Genomic DNA, 20,694 nt, shown 5'->3' on the forward strand with positions numbered 1-20,694 from the left:
GCAAACTCGGAGAAAAAGGCCCATCGGGTAGGGGCCTGGGAGGCAGGTGCGTTCCCGGCCCCCGGGGGCCCCGGCGGCTGGGCCCGGGTCCTGCCTTCCCCTGATTCAGAATCGCCGGACCTCACGGAGGTCTGACTCAGGGAAAAAACTCGGAGAAAAAGGACCATCGGGAAGGAGCTGAGAGGCAGGTGCGTTCCCGGGCCCCTGGGGGCCCCGGCAGGCGGGCCCCGGGTGCTGCCTTCCCCCGTCTCGGCATGGCCGGGCCTCACGGAGCTCTGCCTGAGCAAACTCGGAGAAAAAGGACCGTCGACAAGGGGCTGAGTGGCAGGTACGTACCCGGGCCCCTGGGGGCCCCGGCGGGTGGGCCCGGGTCCTGCCTTCCCCTGATTCAGAATCGCCAGACCTCACGGAGGTCTGACTGACCCTCTCCCTAGTAATCCCGAGGAAAATTACCCCCCTTTCTTGTAATCCGTGCACACGAGGTGACAGAGGGGACCCAAGGCGCGCAAGTACCCGACCTCCTCGAGCCCTCGCTGGGATCCAGGAGGCAAATGGCACCTCATCGGGACTTCCAGGGCAGTCCGGCCATCTGGTCGCCCCATAGAAAAGCATTGCGGGTGACCAGATGGCCGAGGGGATACGGGCGACCAGATGGCCGAGGGGATCTGGGCGACCAGATGGCCGGGCACGAAAGGGAAGCCGCATGGACCCTCCGGACCCCATCCCGGGCACCCTGCCTTGCGGCATGACCCAGGACGGAGCCCCGGGTGGGGAGGCCACCCTCCCCGGGGCCCTAAGGGGTCCCCGGACGGGGCTCCTGAACCCAGCCGAGCAAGGGGAGGCTCCCCAGGCACAACGGAACACCGTCCCGGCCCTTTGGCAGTGCGGCAGGCCGGGGGACAGGGCCCTGGGCCGGAGCACCCCAACCGGGGCCCGGCGGGCCCCTGGACCCGCCGGGTTTCCCAGGCCCGGAGGCGCGGGGTGGGGAGGCCGACCTCCCCGGGGCCCCTGACGGAGCTCCTGAACCCAGCCAAGCAAGGGGAGGCTCCCCAGGCACAACGGAACACCGTCCCGGGCCTTTGGCAGTGCGGCTGGCCAGGGAACATGGGACAGGGCCCAGGCCCGGAGCGCCCGACCTGGGGCCCGGCCGGGCCCCTGGCCTGAGCCGGGGGCCTCAAGCCCGGAGGCGCAGGGAAATCCTTCCCCGGGGCCCTCCGGACCCCGTCCCGGGCACCCTGCCACGCGGCAGGACCCAGGACGGAGCCCCGGCCGGAGCTCCTGCTCCCAGCCAGGCTCCCCGGGCACAACGGAACCCCCACTGTCCCGTGCTGTGCGGCAGGCCGGGGGGGGAGACGGGAACCCCAGGCCCGGGCCCACCCGGACCCCATCCAGGGCATCCTACCACGCGGCAGGCCCAGGGACGGACCCGGGGCTGGGGCGGCATCCTGGCCCATCCAGCTGCCGGTCTAGGACCGCTAGGCCGAGAGGGGTTCCAGAGTACCTTGTCCCTAGTAATCCGGAGGAAGGCTACCCCTCTTTCTGGGAACAAGTGCGCACCGCACGGCTCAGGGGACCCTGGGCGCGAATGTGCCCGACCTCCTGGAGCCCTGACTGGGATCCGGGAGGTGAATGGCACCTCATCAGGACTTCCAGGGAAGCCCAGCCATCTGGTCTCCCCATAGGAAAGCATTGCGGGCGACCAGATGGCCGAGGGGAGGGGGCGACCAGATGGCCGGGACAGAAATGACACCAATCTGCCTGCCCCGAGCCTCCGCAGGAGGGCTCCCGCCTGCCCTTTCAGGCCTCCGGGGCCGCAGGGCTCTGAGGCCCCAGGGCTCAGAGGCTCCAGGGCTCCGAGGCTCCAGGGCTCCAGGGCTCCAGGGCTCCAGGGCTCCGAGGCTCTGAGGCTCCAGGGCTCGGGGGCTGCAGGGCTCCGGGGCTCCAGGGCTCCAGGACTCCAGGGCTCAGGAGCTGCAGGGCTCCGGGGGTTGCAGGGCTCCAGGGCTCCAGGGTTCCAGGGCTCCATGACTCCAGGGCTCGGGGGCTGCAGGGCTCCGGGGGCAGCAGGGCTGCGGGGCTCCGGGGTAGCAGGGCCCAGGACCCATGGAGCCCTTCCGGGATCCTTTCCCACACCTAGGCACAAACGTGCCCGACCTCCTGGAGCCCTGGCTGGGATCCGGGAGGCGAATGGCATCTCATCGGGACTTCCAGGAAAAACTCGGCCATCTGGTCGCCCCATTGGGAAGCATTGGGTGTGACCAGATGGCCGAGGCGAGAGGCGCGACCAGATGGCTGGGACCGAAATGACACCAATCTGCCTGCCCCGAGCCTCCGCGGGAGGGCTCCCGCCTGCCCTTCCAGGGCTCCGGGGCAGCAGGGCTCTGAGGCTCCAGGGCTCCGAAGCTCCAGGGCTCCGAGGCTCCAGGGCTCCAGGGCTCCAGGGCTCCAGGGCTCCAGGGCTCCAGGACTCCAGGGCTCGGGGGCTGCAGGGCTCCGGGGCTCCAGGGCTCCAGGACTCCAGGGCTCAGGGGCTGCAGGGCTCCGGGGGCTGCAAGGCTCCAGGGCTCCAGGGCTCCAGGACTCCAGGGCTCGGGGGCTGCAGGGCTCCGGGGGCTGCAGGGCTGCGGGGCTCCGGGGTAGCAGGACCCAGGACCCATGGAGCCCTTCCCGGGTACTTTCCCACACCGCGGACCGGAGGAGGGAGCCCCGGACTCCTGGGAGGTGTTGCCCGGGAACACAGCCCATCTGGTCCCCGGCAGGGAACCGCCCTCCTGGGAGGGTGTCCGGGCATACCCTTGCCCCTAGTAATCCGGAGGAAAAGTACCCCCCTTTCTTGTAATCCGTTTACTCAAGGTGACAGAGGGGACCCAGGGCGCAAACGTGCCCGACCTCCTGGAGCCCTGCCTGGGATCCCGGAGGCGAATGGCACCTCATCGGGACTTCCAGGGAAGCCCGGCCATCTGGTCGCCCCATAGGAAAGCATTGCGGGCAACCAGATGGCCGAGGGGAGAGGGGCAACCAGATGTCTGGGACCGAAATTACGCCAATCTGCCTGCCCCGAGCCTCTGAGGGAGGGCTCCGCCTGCCCTTGCAGTGCTCCGGGCCTGCAGGGCTCCGGGGCTCCGGGGCTCCAGGGCTCGGGGACTGCAGTGTTCTGGGGCTGCAGGGCTGCAGGGCTCCGGGGCTCAGAGACTGCAGGGCTCCGGGGGCTGCAGGGCTCCGGGGACTGCAGGGCTCCGGGGGCTGCAGGGCTCTAGGGCTGCAGGCCTCTGGGGCTCCAGGGCTCGGGAGCTGCTGGGCCCCGGGGGCTGCAGGGCTCCAGGGCTGCAGGGCTCCGGGGCTCCAGGGCTCAGGGACTGAAGGGCTCGGGCTGCAGGTTTCTGGGGCTCCGGGGCTGCAGGGCTCCCGGGCTCCAACCAGGCCGGCGAGATCGTGGAGTCTGCTCAGGCACGAGGGACCCCTGTCCCGGGCACACGGACCCTCAGGACACGCCCCCGTTTTCCACAATTTCTTTTCCAAGATTTTGCGTATTGTGCGTAGTGGCACTACGCAAACTACGCCCAGCCCTACTAAAAACACAGGCACATCCAGCTGGAATAGAGCTCATATCAAAGCGGGCAGAGAAAGCGATTGGCATGATGGCATGTGTAGTCTCAAAGCGCGCAGAGAAAGCGATTGGCATGATGGGATATGTAGTCCCTGTAGCTTGTGCTATTCGTGCACAATGTGCAGTCTAAAGGAAAAATAAGTACATGTCCCACAATTCTGTGAAACAGTCTTTGATTTCCGTGATGGGTGAGAGAGGGGGAGTGCAGGGAGAGGAGGACAAAGGGGAGATCAATGTGAACTACATGAATAAACACACTGCCATGCAGGGGTAGGTGGGGGTGAGCATGTAGCACAAGGGAGGAGGTGGGAGACGTGGCAGGTGGGGTGATGGATGTGAGAGCAGGAAACAAAGAAAAAAATAGTCCCCCAAATATGTGTAATGATATAGGAGTTGATCTCTGCTGCTGTGGGAGGAAACCAAAGAGACAAGCATTTGCAATGCAATAGGTCTCGCATTTGCGCGAGTTTAAGATATTGATGTAAATGACAATGCATTTTATTTATATTTCAAAACCCAAAACATAAATAAAAGGCATTTACAATGCCAATAGCTCAAATTCATGTAAATGCGGGACCTCTTGCATTGTAAATGCCTGTTGTGTTTTAGTCTGTTCTCTTCCCCACTCTTTTGTTAAATTTCACAAACTTTTTTCACTCATTCCATAACCTTCCTTTTATTTTCCAATTTAAACAATCATTATCTTGATGAACACGCCTTTACATTGCAATTCTACTTCAATTGAAAAGCACATGGCAAATGGCAGAGAATGTTCACAGTCAACCCCCCCCACATTACTGTACTCCAGTGTCCTAGGCAAGGAAGTAAGCACTGGTCATTAGCCTGCCTCCAGTTCTAATTTCCGTCAAGCCCGGCGCCCAACCACCGCTTCAAGTGGTCATCACTTGCGGACAGCCAACCACCTGCTGCGCACAGTCCTGCAACCAACCCCCCTCCTGCTTGTGGCCAACCTACCTACCTGAGGCATGCGTCCAGCCCTTCCCTGATGCATGTGGCCAAGTCCCCGCATTGTGTAGCCTTTAAAAGTGTGCAGCAGGGGGTTACTGGCCTTCTAATGTGGACATTTTGGCTTACAATATTTTTGACCACTGTATTTTTGTACTTTATATTGTAACTATTGAGTTTTTTTGTAGTCAGTGTTTTTGCCGCAACATTTTTGTGATTAAAATGTTGTCATACAACCTACAAGAAGTGTGTCTCTTGGCACAGAGCATATGCAGAGTATTCTAAGGCGCAGCTTCCGATATTAAGTTGAACAGGACTTAAAAGGTGTGAATCAAATAGTAAGGTCTCTGTCAGATAGGATGGATCCAGGTTTGGTGAGTAGCAATTTGTAGATGGTTCTCAGCCACAGATAAAACACGTGACACCCGCATTCCGACGAGCAAGTTTCACTCGAGAGGAGGTCGCTCAACAGCTGTGACTATGACAGATTATCTGAGATGCAGCCATGTTAAACGTCAGCACAGCTTGCCGACGGGGAGCTGAGCGGATGCAATCGCTCGATTCAATGAGAAGAACCATTTCGAAAACCCATCTTCAGATGTCCAATGCAGACATCTCACGCAGATTGCTAGAGCTCGGATAACCACGACCCTTTCTGAAAATCTCGCGGTACGAGAAAGCATTCAGAATGAGAGCCCTGACCCTTTGTGTGGCCTGCAGACACCGCGGAATGTTGATGGATATTGCGCTATTAGCTTCGGGCAGCAAGTACAGAAATCCAACGATACCTCTGGTTCTTATGAAGGAATTTAACACTCGTTTATTTTTTTGATCTGCACCGGTTTTGCTTTTCAGATTCACACAAAGCCTCCGCTGGATATTATTAACACTCGTTTATTTTTTTGATCTGCACCGGTTTTGCTTTTCAGATTCACAAAAAGCCTCCGCTGGATATTACTCAGTCGGCACTGACAACATAGCAACAAAAAAAAACATTGTGGAAACATATGCTCAGGCTTACGATGCCTTTAAGCTGCCACAACAGGAAAGAAAGACAAGCAGCATGCGCTTCCCACTCCTCGCGCACACCGGCTCCTTGTGCATGCGCCGCTGCCATGTTTAGGTCAGGCAGAGATGCGCAAGACAAACAAAAAGTCCGAACAGTGCGGACTAAAACTGTAGTTGGTGGCCGCTGCTTCTGGACTACACGAAAGTCAGTTGTACATCAACAGCCACTGAAAACAAAGGGAAGAAATGCGAGAACAACACTAAGCCAATGGCAAGCAGCAGGAGAAACTATCGGCTGCTTGCCAACATATAGAGATTACTTTAGGTCTCGCCGAGACAGCGCATGCGCTGCTGCAAAGGCGAGACCTAAAAAGGAGGGACAGGAGGTAGGATTGACCACTAGCATGCAAATATTTTTAAAGGACACTGAAACAGACAAATGAAAGCGGTGGGTGGGATCTAAGCCCATATATAAGTATTTATATAAGTATATACTAAAGTATATACCAGAGGTCTCGAATGCTTGACCTAAAAAGTGAGGCGAGAAGGGAGATGGCTTTACAAAGAAAGAATAGACACTGAAAGGGAAATTGGATTTAGCCAGATGTTTGTATCATAATTGTTTACTTTTAGCTACCATGTGCTACAAGATAGAAAACAAACCAGTAATAGATGGGGATGTTCACGATGATGTATTGTTATGAAGTACTACTCACATGCGTTCAGGAATAATACAAATGTATTTAATAGACCTGGGCAGAGTTCGCCCAAAAACTCCGCAAGCGGCAGAGTGCGTTAGGTTTGTGCTGATTTTTAGCACCGGGTGTTTGTCCCGCACTGGAAAATCAGTGCAAATTGCACCATGCACAGCGCAAGAGGGTGCTGCTTCATTCTGCTGCTTTAGTTGATTCTCTATTTGAGCAGCAGCTTCTTCAACGCGAATAAATGGTTTCTCAACGCGAGCGATCATGATCATCTGCGACCGCCCGTGTTGACAAATCTCTTTGGGAGGTGGTCTAGCGTTAGATTTTCCACACCCGCCAACTTAACGTTGACGAGCACGAGCGAGGACAAAACTATGCACTACAGAGCAGAAATTTTCTGAACTCCATGTGCTTTGCTCCATGCAGCTGTTTGGAACTCCGCGTGCTCCGCAGAGAGCGGAAAACTCCACAGACTCTGCAAACGGAGCGGAGTTCACCGCACAGGCCTAGTATTTGATCAAGAAACAGAGTACGATAAATAGTAGAAGTGGCACTTTCCTAAAAAATAAATCGACTTGAGCCATAATTCCTAAAGATGAATGTTCTTTAACTCATACTGCCTATCACGTGCTGTAAAGCCTCATCTATAACAGAAGTGGCAATGGCAGCGAATGGACTGCATTGGTAATGGGGGCATTTTCTAAAGAGGACAGCAATGCATTTCCATGTGTACGTCTCTCCAGAGCAGCCGTGTGAAGTGAGGACCTGTTCTTTCTCTGTACATGTGACTCTTTTTGCCCTTCATATTCCTTATGAATCAGTTCTGCAAACAAGCTAATGGATCATACTCTAAAGCCAAGAGAGCTAAACTCACCCCTCAGCATCTTCCCTTTGTTTTTTTAAACAGAGCCATCTCCTTATCTCACCTGCATCCAAATAGCCCCTCCACTGGACAAAAAATCCCCTCCTTACTCTCAGTTATCTTTCTTCTCAATCTCATACATTTCTAATCCTGGGCTCTTTTCTCAAATGGTTCAACCCTTCTGCTGCTCCAGGTTGTCCTGTGAGGAACTTCTTCTCCAACCATCTTTTTCAAAACCTTACTTTCAGCTGGTTCCCTTCTAGACTCATTTAGGTATTTTGTTTAACTCACTATCACCAAGAAGCCCAGGTTGGATCTTTGTGTTCCCTCCAGTGTTCATTCTACCTCATTGCTTCTGCATCTAAACTCTTGAAGGGAGTATTTCATCATCACCTCTCTGGGATACTTGAATCCCATTTCTGTTCTAGTCTAGTGTATAGTTTATGTATATTGCCTGGCTACCTGAAGGCCTCCCAGAGCTGCAACAGACGCCAAAGATGTTAGGGATGCAAAGGAATGAGTCACTGAGAAGCTATGTCTTCAGTGTCTTATGAAAAGTGAGTACAGATTCCATTGAGCGCAGCTGCAGAGGCAGGGCGTTCCAGAGTTTAGGAGCCAAGAATGAGATGGACCAACTGCCCAATCTGGATGTTTTGATTCTGGGAACTCTCAAGGTCCGGGCAGAAGAGGACATAAGGGTTCTCCTTGGCACGTATGGAGAGGTCTCAGCAGCGAGGGCCCTTTGCTATTGAAGCCCCTATGCAGAATGCAGAGTGTCTTAAATTGCACTCAGAGTTCCACTGTTAACCAGGGGAGAGGAGATCCTTAAGAGCTCTCCTAGCAGACTGGTGTTTAGTAATTTTCATCAGGAGTCAGGCAGCAGCGATCTGCACAGCCTGCAACTTTCTGATGACATAGTGGGGTCAGCAGGGATACAGGGAATTTGCATAGTCAAGGCAAGATAGCACACGGGCCCGAACAATCACTCTCCTATCCTGGCTATAATATATAAAGAACAGCAGAGTGGCGACGGAAACTATTCTAGACTGTGAAAGTCTTACTTTTAATATAGAACTATCCCCCAACCAGAGCCTTTCGGGCACTTTGATTTATCGACCACCAGGCCCCCCGAGACAGTTTCACGTCAGCTTACCCACTAATATATCTGAACGTATCATTTTTTCTCCCAACTTTATCCTGCTGGGTGATTTTAACTTCCACTTTGATTCACCCTCCGACCGTACGGCTTCGACCTTAACAAGCGACCTTGCAGCTATGTCACTCTCACAACGGGTTACTCTGCCCACACACGAAAAAGGCCATTTAATCGACCCAGTCTTCACCAACTGCACCGATCTCCTTACCAACCGCCCCATACCTCTCCCATGGACGGATCATTTCCTGATCCCCATCAACTGGACTATACCTAAGCCCCCTGAACACACCCCCATCACTAGATCCAGGAGAGCTTGGTCTCATCTAGCAATTGATAGGTGGACCAATGCACTCACAGAGACCCGTCCCATGATCACGGAGAACCCCGACTCAGCCAATCTGGCCTACGCCAACTGGATTTCCCAATCCCTGGACATCATCCTCCCGAAAAAGGAAATGACGCTCAAACGCACCCACAAAACTGCCCCGTGGTACACGGAGAATCTGAGAGAGGAAAAACGGCGTTGCAGGCAACTCGAAAGACGCTGGCGAATTGACTACTCGGCAGCAGATAAAGCCTGTTACCGAGAAGCCATTAGCAACTACAAAAACCTGATAAAGGAAGCCCAGGCCGCCTACTTTTCGGACAAAATTGTCCTTGCCAAATCAAAGCCGAAGGAAATTTTCAAAATCATCAATCTACTTACTAAACCACCCCCCAGTCCATCAGTGGATAAGCCCGTTTCCCACTGTAACAAGGTCGCAGAATTCTTCCATCAGAAAATCAGTTCCATCTACTCGACCTTCCCCCGAACCAACTCCCCTCCGTTAATCATATCTCCACTTCCTGTTGAGCCAACGTTTAATTCCCAATCACCCACACTGCACCACTTCCCGCCACTGGAACCTGCCCTGCTGGAGTCCTTGGCACGCAAGGTCAAATCCGGCTCCCCCAACGATCCTGCTCCCCCAGAGATAATAATGTCAGCCGCCCAAACCATCTTACCCACACTGAGGGAAGTACTAAACACCTCCATCTCCGAGGGCACAGTTCCCACAGTCTGGAAGCAGGCCATGGTGAAGGCCCTGCTGAAAAAGCCCAGTCTGGACCCCTCGGATATGAGCAATTACCGCCCAATATCCCTGCTCCCCTGGGCAAGCAAGGTCCTGGAGAAGTATATAAATTTCCAACTTACCAGCTTTTTGGAAACACACCTTCTGCTGGACCCCACCCAAACTGGCTTCAGACCCAAACATGGGACCGAGACCGCCCTCCTCATGGTCACCGAGGAGGCAAGGAAAATTCTAGATCAGGGAGGATCAGTGGCAGTGATCCTCCTTGATCTCAGTGCGGCCTTCGATACGGTCAGCCATGTCACCTTGCTGGACCGTATGGCCCAGGTTGGGATTAGGGGCAAAGCTTGGTCCTGGTTCCTGTCCTTCCTGGAGGACAGGTCTTTCCAGGTGTATGATGGTGATTCAGTCTCTACCAGCATCCCCCTGAACTGTGGTGTACCCCAGGGATCCTCCCTGAGCCCGGCTCTTTTCAATCTGTACATGAGGCCACTGGCTGATGTCGTCCGTCCGTATGGGATTAAGATCATTTCCTACGCGGACGACACGCAGCTAGTGGTCTCCCTTACACAGGAGACCAATCCATCTGTACAGAACGGACTCAGGGAGTGCCTAGAGGAGGTAAAATCCTGGATGTCCCTCTCATCCTTAAAACTAAACGGAGACAAGACCGAGCTTATGGTCCTCGGCAACTCGGTCTCCAGCCTCCCGACCAATCTCTGGCCTCCCAGCTTGGGCCCTCCACCCACCCCCAAAAACAGTATTAAAAGTCTGGGAATTTGGATGGATAAATCACTCTCCTTCGATGTACAATCCACCAAACTCTCGGCCATCTGTTTTGGCATCATGAGGATGCTTAAGAAAATTTTCCCCCTGCTTCCCATGGAAGCCAAGCAAGCAGCGATCCAAGGCCTGATCCAATCCCGCCTTGATTTTAATAACATTCTCTACCTCGGAGCCCCAGAATCCACTCTGAGGAGGCTGCAGACAGCGCAAAATTGCGCCGCACGTCTGCTACTTGACATCCCTCGCAGACAGTCAGTCAGGTCTGGGTTGGCCTCCCTCCATTGGCTGCCTGTGCGTCAAAGGGTGCTGTTCAAGGCCTTATGCACAGCCCACCAGTCTTTCTGGAACTCTGGCCCCAAGATCACACAGGACCTACTCCATCACTACAGGCCCAACAGGAACCTAAGGTCAGATCAATCTTTTTTAGCAGTCACCCCGAGAGTAAGGAGATCCAGAGCTGGAGGCAGATCTTTTTCCTACAATGCGTCGAGGGCCTGGAACACCCTCCCACTGCATTTAAGATCCAACTCTAACCTCACTACATTTCGTAAACAATTGAAAACCTTCCTGTTTCATTCAACCTAAACTCCCCCCTTTTCCCGTGCCTCCCCCCCTCTGTCGTACCTGGTATTCTCAGCGCTTGGACGCCTCCGGGCAGCAATTTGCGCTATATAAATCCGCATCAAATCAAATCAAATCAAAATGGAAGAAGGGAGAAAACCTTTCTCAGCAGTCTCAGGATGCCATAACATGTTGAGGCAAGCTTCTTTGCTTGATGGCCCATGGTGAGACTGATGTCTATCCACATCCCCAGACTCTTTATTGTGTTTTCTGGAGCTGGCAGCTTGCTCGGGACGTCAGATAGAGGAATCGGAAGGTTGCTAGCGAAGTTGTTCCCAAGAAGCATAGCTTCTGTTTTGTCCTCATTAAGCTTTAGTTTGCATCCAGCCATCCATCTGGCCACTACTTGGAGGCAGGAAGATAGAGAAAGATGATTAGAAATAATGTCAGGGGCAACTGAAAGAACCAGCTGGGTTCTAGTCTCCGAAATTCTACACCCACATGGGTAATATTTGTAAATAATATTTAGGTCACATTACTCTTGTAATGTGATAATTTATGCAATGGATATTCTAACATACCACCTCTGATAGACAATTAATTCTGTTTAGCACTCAGTTCATCCTTGACCTCTTAAGTTCTGGACTTTGGGTTCTGTGAGAAATTGGGGTGTTGGTTGAGGGGGGTGTAAGCCCTGATCAAGCAACAGCCACACCTTTCAATTTGAACCACAAAAAGTAACTAAATTAACCTGTGCTTAACCCTCTGGTAGCTTGGCACAAAAGCAGTCAGGCTTAACTTAGCGGCAATATGTAAAGTATGTATGCTTTACTTATGCAACACTTGAACAGTTATACATTGAAAACATAACACAAGAAAACTTTCGCATCAATTCAGAAAAATAGAGAACATTTTAGGATGAGTAGAAACCAGAGTTATGCATTTTGACATTTTAAATGGAAAAATAGCGCCTAAAAGCGCCAACCACAGACATCAAATTTGCGCAAGACCAAGAGAGAGTCTAAAGTTATGGCCTATGATGATGGGGTGCGGTTCGGATATACAAAATTTATTGGTCCTGGTCTCCGCTTCCCTTTGGACTCAGAAGAGTTTTTGAAGAAAAATGTCTGAGGAGGGAAAGATGAGTTGGAGAAGACTACTGGCAGTGTCAGAGGAAGAGGAATCGTATAGGAGCTGTGGGATGAAGCTGCAGTGAAGATTTCTGCATTCAGACTAAGTTTCTTTTTTGGTAATTGAAAATCTCCAGCAGGCTGACAAGGGCTCCACAAGGCTGTATGCCCCATCTGCGAGGAGATACTAAACAGAATTTTCTGTTGGGGAGAAGAACATAGCGGGAGCTCCTGCAAAGTCGAGCCAACAAGCAATGCACCTAGTAGGTCCGAGCCTCCTCTCCCCAAGTTTTGGATTTGGGGAATCTAGGCACCCTTAGTACCAATTCCAAGAGTCCATCACTGGATGGGCACTACTTGGAGGATCAGGACTTACTCAGCCTGGGTCCAGGTACAGGATCAAGATGGTTGGAGACGTTTTTGTCCTGAGGCTCTTGTCAGGAGGCCAGCAAACTATGCCTTGGAGTCACTCTGGTAGTCCTGGGTTCAAGCATCAGAGTTGTCCTCTGAGGGCACAGAGCAGACTTCAGGCAGCAGGGCAGTCATCTAGGAGTGGCAGGGCAGTCCTCTGAAGTACACATCAGGCAGAGGTAGCAGTGCAGTACTCTGAGAGCCCTCCACAGGTCCAGAAGTGAACTGAAGAGTGAATATAAGGGTCCTAATATTATACCTGGTGCCAGCTTTAAACTGGAAGAAACTTCTCGAATTTTCCCCCCACAGATGGTGTTGAAATTTCCTTCCTTCCTGCTGTAGTCCATGGATATCTGGGGGCACAAAAGTCTAGTGTGAAATAGTTTGCCTCTGGGCTGAGGCAGGTGCTTTGAATTGCAAGTGGGGCTATGTACAGCCCCACCGTCCCCATCCTGCCAAAACCCAGTCCCCCTATTTTGTTTCTGTGTTGTAATATGCTTTATTATTAGGGGTAAGTAGGTACATACCACTAGTAATAAGGCCATAATCACAATTTATGCCCAGTCATTCAAGGTCTCAAAAAAGTATTCCCTTGCTCAACCCTTGGTAGCTGGCAGCATGCAGGCACACTTAACTTAGGTTAGAGTCGTGTAAAGCATTTGGAAAAATCAAACATTAAATAAGTAAGACACAATACACAATAAAAATCCAAAACCAATTTATAAAAATAGCAAATGTTTGTATGATTAAAATGTCACAGAAATTACAAAAGTCCAATGTAGGGAACTGGAGCTAAGAAGTTTTAAAGACTAAGGGGCACGTGCATCAATGTAGACTTTTGCGATTCCTCAATTGCGAATATTAAGGAATCGCAATTAAGGAATCGCAAAAGCCTTTGCATGTAGGAATCACTTAAAAAATAGCGATTTCCAAACATTCCTTAATTGCGACTTGCAAATTGCGAGTCGCAATTAAGGAATGGCTTCCCGTTCATTCCTATGAGCCTACAGGCCCATAGGAATGAATGGAAATTGCATGCGCAATTTGCGAGTACACAATAGGTACTCACAAATTGCACATGCAATTTCAAGGGTGCCAAAGTTGCACCCCTGAAACTGATATGTGCACACATGTTGCGCACACACATGCCCCAAGGGCATGTGTGTGTGTAACATGCCACTTTCAAAAATGCACTTTAGTGCATTTTTCAAAGTTTTCGCTATTTACCACCTGGCATTTTTTTTCGGTAAATATCGGACCCTAATAGCAAAATCTGTTTTTTGAAATGGCATCTTGCATTGCATTTGAGGAATCACAATTTGCGATTCCTTAAATGCAATCACAACTTGCGATTCCTTAAATGCAGTCGCAATTTGCGATTTTTGCATTTGGGATTCAAAAATCGGAGACTCAGAGTCTCGGACGAGGAACCCCGTTAGTTACGGTCATGAACTCGTGATCGTAGGATTACCTACTACAATTGTTACTGTATATGAGGGATTGAGGTGCATCCACCATAGCACATGAAGGGGGGATAGCTTCCTACAATATCATACTTTAGAGCATGGAAAACGGGGTACAGTGTTTCATTAAATTGATTATTTACCAGGACCTTACTTGCAAAGATGGGATTTAGCAAGTGGGAAGGTACATATGAACTGGCATGTTTTTTGGGAGGACTCGTCCGTGTGGAGTTCTGTACTTACTCATCAGCCCTGAAGAAGTCAATTGTGTGTAACTGCACATGACAAAACACGTGTTGGCTGTTTTTTGTGAAGAATTGTACCACAATAAGCTGTGGAAACACTACCTGAACAATTTGAAATAAAGAACATGGACTTTTTGAACAACGTGTGGAGATCTCAAACTACCAAAGAACTTATTTGATTGAAATGCCACAGTGTGCTCAGGGTAGACTATTTGATTCTGTTTCATCCTCTATGAATGAGGCTTTATAAGGATGAAGTGGTAACCAACCTCTCTCCCCTTTGAAGCACCGCTATAGATTGTACGTCTGTATTAATATAGCCTGATACATCTGTTGAGGCCCCGTATCCTTATTTCTGTTCCTGGTTACCAATTAGTCTTTTCGTTTACAAATTTACACAGGATGCAGTGGCAGACCTGAGGCATGTTTTAGGGGACTACTGAAGTAGGTGGCATAATAAGTGCTGCAGGGCAACCAGTAGCATTTAATTTACTGGCCCTGGGTATATGCTATACCACTTTAGTAGAGACTTATAAGTAAATAAAATATGCCAACCAGGTGTAAACAAATATTGAGCACTAGCACTGGTTAGCAGGGGTAAAATACAGAGACTCCTAAGGCCAGCAAAACAAATTCTGCAAAACAGGAGGAGAGAGTGCAAAACGTTTGGGGAAAGACTACCCTAAGGCTGACAGGTTATATTTATCTATTTGTCATTTGTCTGTCAGATTTGTCTTCTTTTTCTTATCCTCTTGAGTACAATGTTCACTATGGTTCTTTCCTGGGCATCCTAATTTTCTTAATTTACACCTTTTTCTTTAACTATCACTTCAGCTTTTCTTTGTATGTGTTAAACTCAAAGGCATCAATACACTGCACAGGTTGGTTTCTGCTTATTCACTAAAGTTGTCCACTCTCAGAGATCCAACTGCCATCCAACCTCAAATCATATAATGCATCTAAGAAGTTGGAGGGCAATCTCAATATCTTAGATATCATTCCTTCATTTGCTGATAGTTCTTTGTTATATAGATGATCAGGAGTCATTCTGTGAAAATGAAAAAGTTTTTGTGCTCAAGAAATTTGCAACTACTTATCTCTTCATCTTGAAATGTTTCCATAAGCATTTCCAATGGCCCAGCCAAGGTGTTTTTTCTTATCTTCAGGACTTCACCAGGGCAGTCTTTATTTGTGAAATTTCACTGGCAAAACAGTACTTCAACAATTCCTATTATATACATTCAAATTCAAACTGCGAGATTCCACCTCCATCCTGCAGAACCTGGGCCACCGGAAATGTATATGGAACAATTTCAAGAGGAATAAATAAAGAAGTTGCAAATATTTTGATCCCAAACACTTTTGTGATGAGTTACATCCGAAAGATGTAATTATATCTGAGATATTGAAGTTGCCCTCCCACTTCTCACATTTGTTTTTCTTTTCATATTACCAGCATGATAAGTTTTATTTAATTCTCTTCCTATAACTCACAATACATGGCAATAAATATACTTCCTCTGGATGTTTTTCAGCCTATACATTTCAACCCTTTCAAAACATATATTCTTTCCTTTCCCCACACCAGTGTCATTTCTCTCCATCTACTTTATTCATGTTCTACACATGTCTATTTTTTCTGTTTTCTTTGAATAGACACTTTGCAGACATTTTGGGCTCTTTCATCACTCCTCCTTAGTGCACTTTGTCAGTTTCTCAAATCTGCTCTTTCCAGCTTCACTTTCCTTGGAATATATTCTCCCTAATTGCCTTGTTAGGTACTTAGGGCCACATGTATAACAGAAACATTTTGAAAGTTCCTTATGCAACTCTTTGCAACTTGCAATTAGGAGCGTACAAATTGTGATGCAGAACAGTGTCTCAGACACTGTTTCCAATTCCCAATGGAGTCTCAATTGACCTGTCCCATCAATATTCCTGAGGCAGGTCGCAATTTGCGGGCCATTGGGAATGCCCTGTAATCACAAGGGTGGTGGCCTGCTGGTGTCATTGTTTTTTCAGTAAAGCATTTGTTTATTGCGATGTAGCCCGTTTCCTTAAAGGAAAATTGGATGCATTTCAAAAATAAAAGCTAACTTTTCATTTTTTAGGAGTAGGTAATTGTTTGTGGGACCACTGTCTGCTCCTAAAAATGTTGGCACCCTCATTCACAAAGGGGAAGTGGTCCCTTGGGGACCCAGGGACCCCTTCTCATTTGTGAGTGGGTTACCACCTTCTTCACAGAGTCAGTCAAAATTAATGTTTTGCGACCGCATTCCGGTCACAAAATAAAAAATTTACTATTTAAAATGGTATCTTTGCCAAGCTTCTTGTACATTTTGCACAATTCCCCCAATCTTGTCCCTGCGACATATTTTAAGGTTATAGAAAGTGAGCAGAGCGAGCTACTCAGTGTTGGTGGACAGCCATGAATATCGTTCCATAATTGGTGAGAGGATGGTATGACGGGGGAGTGGGACTCTCGGATACAAAAAGTTCTACTGGGCTGCAAGCTTAACAGCCATCAATCACTGCATATATCGGCCTTTCAATGATCCGGGGTATAGAATGGACAGATGTCTCTTACTGGGAGGAAGTTATGTTGAGACTCTCTACTTCCGGCCCACAAAGCTATAGCTTACGGACCCACGGGACACTTTGTCCAGGTTTGGCACACCGTGAATAAGAGTTTGGGCTGTGCAAAGAGAGTCACATAGGACACTCCTCTGTGGGATTCAGAACAATTGGGTACACTAAAAAAGACGAAGGGCTTCGATAGGTGGGACATTATTGGAATATCCAGGGTGGGAAACCTATGGGAGAAAGGGGAGGTGATATCCTTCTCGCTCCTGCAACAAGCATATGAACTGGCAAATACAGAAAGATTTAGATACTTGCAGGTGCGACAAGCTCCACAGGCACAAATCCCAAGGGGGAGACTCCCCTGAGGCCTCGCTGCTGGAGGATAGAATCCTAGATGGATATATGCCCAAAAAAGCGATATCCCTGACCAGAAGCTAATTAACCACTCACCTGACCACCTCGCACAACTCCGTAGGAAATGGGAAACGGATGTATCAGAGTTGGATGATGATGAATGGCAGGAAGCACTGGCCACTCCCATAGAAATTGCAATCTCTTCCAGACTTAAGCTGGTACAATTAAAAATACTTCACAGAATATAATCCTCTAGGCCAGCACTGGTCAAGATGGGTAACAGGGGAGATCCTGGGTGTGGGCAGCAGTGTAGCTGGGAGGGAACATTTCTGCATATAATCTGGCAGTGCACCCACATCAGTGGGTACTGGAAGGTGGTACTCCATTGCATGGAGGAGGCTTTGGGGTTGAATCTGGAACCTGAGGTTAAAAGGTACTTGCTGAATATTTGGCAGCCTACAGACCTAAACAGCAAAGAAAAACATGAGTAACACTGGGTCTGAAAGTCGCTAAACGAAATATCGCTAGAATGTGGGGGGCACAAGAAGTACCAACAGTGAGCGCATGAAAGAAAGACATGGACTGGTGCATGATAAGGGAAAAAATTGTGTATATGTAGCCAGGGGATGCCCGACAAAGTGGGCACAAATATGGGGCAAATGTAATGTATATAAAGGGAACATCTGTGCTCCACCCTTGCTCCCTTCCCCCGCATCCGTTGAACAAAGTCTTTAAAAACTGGACTAATGGACTCTAGAATGCATAACCAAAAGGTGAACAAGTATATAACTCAAAGTGGAAAAGTCAATTTTCATATGAACAATCACCGTGATGTTTGAATTATTATCACACTGTCATCAATAAAAAAAAATGATTAAAAAAAATATATAGATGACAGGTGCAGCTCTGGAGAGGTTGAACTTTAGCCCAGAGGAAAAAAATAAACTACAAAATGCTGATAAAAGAATATAAAAACTGTGTAGATGTAACCAAAACGTGTTTTTTACAGACAAAATTAAAGCAACCAGCAATTCTACTAAGAAGCTCTTTAATACAGTGAAGTCACTATCTAGTTTCTGTAATAAATGCACTGTCACCCCAGATCATCAACTTTGTGAAAAAATAGCAGACTTTTTCTGGACTAAAGTAAATAATATTTGTGGGGGATTTACGGCAACTTCAGAAAATTCAAAGTCTCCACTTATGACTGAGATGGATGGGGAAACCACCTCTGGTGAGTCTTGTTATGGTACCTCCCTTTTGACCAGCTTAACCCCACTTACTGAAGAGAGAGTAGCTATCCTCAGTGAAACCCCAACATCAGGTGCCCCCTTGGAACTCCAGCCCCCCCTCAGGTTTTCCACCTGGTATAAAAGACCATTTCAGTGCATGCTTAATAAGATATTAATTCCAGTTGTTTCCAGCCAGGTGAAAAAAAGGCATCCATCCTATCCCTTCTAAAGAAATCCTCACTGGACACACCTGATGTAAAGATTAAAGCCCAATTTCATGCTTTCTCCTACCATCCAAGATTCTAGAAAAGGCCATGAACGAAGAGATCATGACCTTTCTTGAAACCTACAACATTCTTGACACATCACAATACAGGTTCAGACCCAATTATTGTATGGAATCTGCCCTAGTTGCGGTCACAGAGAAATCAGTACTATCATAGATGGAGGGGGCAAGGTGGTCCTGATCCTATTGGATCTTTTGGCTGCATTCGATATTGTTGACCATTTCCTTCTGGTCAACCGTCTCGAGTATTGGTTTTAGGGGTACCGCCTTAAAACTGATTCACTCTTTTTTTGTCCAATATAGAGCAAGTGGTCGCCCTGGATAACTTTAACTATGAGCCATTCCCCCTTCCCCCTGGGACCATGCCTGAGTCCCACCCTACATTACCCCTTTGATCAAACTCATCCAATCATACAGCTTCTCAGTTTTTTACCTATGCCGATGACACCCAAATTGTGGCATCTGTATTCTCTGAACCAGAAAATGTGGCTAAGCAATTTAACATCTGCATGGGTAGTATTGTGGAGTGGATGCAGAAGAATTGTTTAGAATTGAAATTTGACAAAACTGAGGTGTTGCTCTTTGACCATGATACCTCCAACTGGAACTCTGCATGGTGGCCCTCCAACCTTGGTTCCCTCCCTCTGCCAGTCCAGAAAGCAAGAAACCTGGGTGTGATTTTGTATGCCAAGCTAACATTCACAGATTACACAAATCAAGTAATGTCCTCCTGTTTCCTTACCCTCAAAATATTAAAATAATAATCTTCCCTTTCTCCCATTTGAGTTAAGAAAATCTGTCATAATAGCTCTAGTAGTCTCCAAGCTAGACTACTGCAAAGCCTTGTATGCAGGCTCTTAGTTATTAACACAAAATAATTTGCAGAATCTTCAAAATACGACAGACCAGTTTCTGAAGAACCTTCCAAAATTCTGCTCAGTCACTCAAACCATTAAGGAACTACATTGGTTGCCAATCAGGACAGAAATTAAGGGGAAAGCTTTATGTTGGGCTCATAAGGCTCTGCATCAGGTTGCTCAAATTGTTTCCAAAGAGTATTTAGATTATATGCACTTACACACACTCTGTGCTCCTGTGCAGCAAGACAGGTAATCATTCCCAGAATTAAAAAAACACACTGGGGAGGAAGAAATTTCTCTTACTCTACCTGTAAATGGTGGAATGCTATGCCAGGCCATCTCCGAGCATAAACTATTCATCTGAACTTTCAAGAACAACTAAATATCTGGCTCTTCTGCTCCTCTGTTTAAATATTCTGCTTTACCTGTTCAATGACAATTAGATCTGACACTAGAACCAAGATGTCTTTTGGTTTTTGTGCGCTCTATAAAAGGCATAGGCTAGGCCAAGGGCAGTGACAAAGTTAAATAGCGTAGGGTCCCAATGGGTCTTTTGGACTTGAGAGTGTTTATCCAGGTCAGGTGAAACTCGTGCATTTAAATCACCCCCAAGGAGTAGGACCCCCTTCAGGTAGTTGGAGCAACATCTTGTTCAACCCCGGGAGAGAAAGGTGAAGTACCCATGAAGGAACATAAACAGAGCACCACATAGTTTCCTTGCAGAAAACCTAAGCCTTATGCAAAATGAAGGTGGTGGAATTCCTGATCAGGATACCCAACCTTCATGAATCAGTCATATAACCTCCCCTAGTCATTGCTTTGCATGTGTTACCTAATAGGTGTATTTCTGGCAATAATACAACATCCGGCACGTGATTATGGATAAAATGATGGACCATACCTCATTTGATCTTATTGCAGAGGCTGTTCACATTCTACGACAGGATCAACAGACGAGATGTGGCACTAGGTGGGAATGGCATGATGTGTGATGAGAGAAAACGCGTTGGTCCCACCAAAGTAGGAGGTGCCTCAGAAAGTGGAGTGGAATGATTCTTGCTGCTTGTAACTGTTGCTTTAACTAACCCATATAAGCTAAGGAGATCCCCCACCCTTCTACCATGCCAAGTGGAAACTAATCTGCCCACCCAACCCCATCTGGCAAGGCACCTGATGCCCCTAGAAAAAATAAACATGTTAGTCAATTTACAACTGGGGGAGGGGGAGAAGTGAGCAAGACAGCTCCCCGCCGCCCTGCCACTCCATAGGGCCTAATATCAGAGGGTATGAGTCCTTCCCAGGTTTATGGAGGTGATGAGTGACGTCCCCAGCTGCTACAATGTCATCTTATCCATTAATCTGAATACGTGCCAGCTCTCCCCTCCTGAATATGAACACCAAACCCTC

Source organism: Lissotriton helveticus, chromosome 3_1, assembly GCF_964261635.1.
Source record: "Lissotriton helveticus chromosome 3_1, aLisHel1.1, whole genome shotgun sequence".
Taxonomy (NCBI): Eukaryota; Metazoa; Chordata; class Amphibia; order Caudata; family Salamandridae; genus Lissotriton; species Lissotriton helveticus.